Raw genomic sequence first — 4,225 nt, 5'->3', positions numbered from 1 at the left:
CATAGCGACCCCTCCTTGGGTTTCTGAGGCAGTATCACTACGGAAGTAGATTGCCCCATCTTCCTTCCGAGGAGTGGCTGACGGATTTGAACCACCAGCCTTCTGGTTAACAGTCAAATGCCTTAGGCACTACGCTAACAGAGTTCCCATTATTGATGTACTGGTTGGTATTAGCATCTGTCATCTATATCTTATGTTCACAATTCAGTGTCCTCCCTTTTCCTAATGTTATCATGGTGGTCACAGACTCTTTCTATGCCATCCATCCCTTACCCATGTCAGTGTGTGAACCCCAACTAGCCTGAAATTAATCCCTCCCCTTCCCTCCCCATCCTGTAATCTATAAAGTGAGTTCTCTTTCTCAAGCAAGCCCTTCTTTGTCTTTTTACAGTAATGGGCTCATACTGTATTTGTCCTTCTGCTATTGACTTATTTCACTCAGCATAATGTCCTTCCATCTTCTTTTAATGCTTCCTGCATTGTTCCATGTTTTTCCCATGTTGTTTTTAGGTGCCATCAAGTAAGCTCCAACTCATAGACACCCTATGTACAACAATGAAACACTGCCCTGTGTGATGTTATCCTCACAATTCTTGCTATACTTAAGTCCATCACTGCTTTCACTGTGTCAATCCATGTCATTGACTTCCCCTTTTTTCACTGACTCTTGACTTACCAGGCTTGATATCCTTCTGTAGGGACTGGTGCCTTCTCACAACATGACCAAAGTATATAAGACAAAGTCTGGCCATTCTTACTTCAAAGAAGCATTCTGGCTGCACTTCGTCCAGGACAGATTTATTTGTTCTTGGGCAGCCCATGGTATTTTCAGTACATTTTGCCAACATTACAATTCAAAGGCATCAACTCTTTTCACTCTTCATTATTAATTGTTCAGCTTTCACATACATATGAGATGACTGAAAATACTATGGCTTGGGTTAGGCACACTTTAGTCTTTAAAGTGATATCTTAGCTCCTTAGCACTTTAAAGAGGTTATTTGCAGCCGTTTTGTCCACTGAAACACAGTGTTTGATTTCTTTATGCTACTTCCATGGGTGTTGATAGTGGATACAACTAAAGTAAAATCCCTGAGAACTTCAAACTTTCTCCATTTATCTTGATGGTGTTTATTGGTCTAGTTATGAAATTTTTGCTTCCTCTATGTTGAGGTAGGAGCTCTGGTAGTATAGTGCCTAAGGCACTTGACTGTTAACTAGAAGGCTAGTGGTTCAAACCCACCAGCCACTCCTCAGAAGGAAGGTTGGGCAATCCTACTTCCGTAGTGATACTGCCTTGGAAACCCAAGGAGGGGTCACTATGAGTCAGGGCCAACTCGACAGCACATAACAACAACAACACCAACTATGTTGAGTTATAATCTATATTGAAGGCTGTAGTCTTTGATCTTCATCAGTAAGTGCCCTCAAGCCATCTTCATTTTCAGCAAGCAAGTATATGTCATCTCCATATCGCAGGCTGTAAATGAGTCTTCCTCTAATCCTGATGCTGCATTCTTCTTCATATAGTCCAGCTTCTTTAATTTGCTCAGCTTACACACTGAATAAGTATGGTGAAAGGATAAAACTCTGATGCACACCTTTCCTGATTTTAAACCATGCAATATCCTTTTGCTTTGTTCCAAGAAAAGACTCTTAGTCAATGTACAGGCTCTTCATGAGAACAATTAAGTGTTCTGGAATTCCTATTCTTTGCAATGTTATCTATAACTTATTATGATCCACAGAGTTGAATGCCATTGCATAGTCATTAAAACACAGGTAAACATCTTTCTGGTATTCTTTGCTTTCAGCCAAGATCCATATGACATCAACAATAACATCCCTTATTCCATGTCCACTTCTGAATTCAGCTTGAATTTCTGGCAATTTTCTGTAAATATACTGCTGCAACCATTTTTTTAATTATCTTCAGCAAAATTTTATTGTGTGTGATATTAAGGATATTGTTTGATACTTTCCACATTCTGTTGGATCACCTTTCTTGAAAGGGGCACCAATATCAATCTCTTTGAGTCAGTCAACCAGGTAGCTGTCTTCCAAATTTGTGTACATAAACAAGTAAGCATTTCCAGTGCTCCATCCATTTATTGAAACATCTCAATGGGTATTCTGTCAGTTCCTAAAGACTTGTTTTTCACCAATTCCTTCAGTGTTGCTTGGATTTGTTCCTTCAGTACCATTGGTTCTTGATCATATGCTACCTACTGAAATAGTTGGACTTCAACCAATTATTTTTGATATAGTGACTGTGCATTTCTTCCATCGTCTTTTGATGCTTCTTGCATCATTCAATATTTTGCCCATAGAATCCTTCAATATTGCAACTCCAGGCCTGAATTTTTCTTCAGCTCTTTAAGCCTGAGAAATGCTTAGAGTATTCTTCCCTTTTGGTTTCTAATTCCACATCTTTGCCAATTTCATTATAATACTTTGTCTTCTTAATCTGCCCTTTGAAAACTTCTGTTCAACTCTTTTATTTAATTTATTTTATTTTTCACCATTTTCCTCATAGCATCCTTCCATATTGCAACTCAAGGCTTGATTTTTTTTTTTTCTTAAATAGATGTACAGTAACTCCAGATATTTCAGTTGTCAGATATACACAATGTATATATGTTTAATATTTTCAAGGAGATAAAAATGGGACTTTTATAAGTGAAGTCTACAACAACTGAACTAAAATGTCAATAGATGGATTATCATCAGATTTACCACAGCTGAAGAGAAATTCAATGAACTGAAAGAAAAAGCATACTAAAAGTATATCCAAAAGGAAGAATGGAGCTATAAAAGATGGATAATTAAAAAAAAAAAAAATGAGACTATAGAGCATACAATAGGGAAGGTTAATGTATTTGTAATTGAACTTTCTGATGGGAAAGAAAACAGAAATGAAATATAAACCGCATTTATAAAGTTGATGGCAAAAAAATTTTCAAAACTACTTTAAAGCATAAAGCCACATATTTAGGAAGTCTGATAAGTACAATATAAAATAAGTAAATAGAAATTTACAGTTGAGTACCACATAATAAAACAGTAAATAAAAGAAGAAGAAATCTTAAAAAGAGATGGGGAAGAAGAATAAATATTATACCAAAGTAATAACAGAATGACAGCTGACTTTCCAACAGAAAAACTGAAATCCAAAGAACCTGGATAGTTATCTCTAGTGAGCTGAAAGAAAATAATTGCCAAATTTGTATTATATTCTCAGAAAAATATTCTTCAATTGTGCAGGGACTAGGAGGTGATATGAGCATGCTAATAGGGTACTGATAGTGTTATTTCGGACACAAGTGGTAGATATATGGGTATGTATTCTGTGATAATTTATTAACCTTTACCATCTATGTGCCATACATAAGCTGCTCTGGAAAAGCAAAGGGTAAGAACTCAGTTGCTAACTGAAAGACTGGTAGTTCAAATTCACCTAGTGGCTTCATAGGAGAAAGACCTGATGATCTATCTGCTCCTGTAAAGATTACAGCCAAGAAAACTCTATGAGATGGTTCTAGTACATCACATGGAATCACTGTGTGTGAAAATAGACTCTATGTCACCTAACAAACAGCTTATATGTTTACTCCTTTTATGATCACATCTTGTCTTAGGGTTTTAGATATAATTTGTATACTAATAACTGCCAAATTATAGTTTATCTTGTCTGGATGTTTTATTGAACCTCACATCATATTAACAAGCTACCTGTTTTAAATCTCCACTGGAGTTATTAATAAGCATCTGAAACTTAATCAAAACTGAACTACTGGTATCCATCTTTCCTAGCCCAAATTATTATCTCAATGAATAAAAACACATTCATCTAGGCTTAAAACTTTGGCATCCCCTGTGACTCTCTCTCACATTCTACATACACTCTATCAGAAAATCAATTTGATTCTTCCTTCCAAATAATTTGGTTACTTCTTTTCACTTCTACTGCTACCCTTCTGCCCAAGTCACCATGATCTCTCTCACCTCATGTATTGCTTTAGCTTCATAACTAGTCTCTCTGCTTTTACTTCCACTGTTCTATAGTATATTTGGAATAGAACAGCAAAAATGGTCCTATAAAAACATCAATGAGATTATGACACTCTGCTGCTTAAAACTTTCCAGTTGCTTCCAATGTATTGGTGCTACTTTCAAGTCCCTTATGTTTTCTTTCCTCCTCCATATTTCCTCTGACTTCATAACC

The 4,225-nt window shown here is 36.3% G+C and overlaps 1 pseudogene; it reads right to left on the bottom strand.

Moving 5' to 3' along the window:
• Nucleotides 1–3,804, bottom strand: part of LOC103196118 — a 63,282-nt pseudogene extending 59,478 nt beyond the window's left edge.
• Nucleotides 3,805–4,225: the final 421 nt, after the last annotated feature.

This window comes from Orycteropus afer, unplaced genomic scaffold (assembly GCF_000298275.1).
Source record: "Orycteropus afer afer isolate SDZICR_OR568_19922 unplaced genomic scaffold, OryAfe1.0 scaffold00062, whole genome shotgun sequence".
NCBI lineage: Eukaryota > Metazoa > Chordata > Mammalia > Tubulidentata > Orycteropodidae > Orycteropus > Orycteropus afer.
The sequence above is the reverse complement of the archived record's forward strand: the minus strand, read 5'-3'. Positions and strand labels throughout refer to the sequence as shown.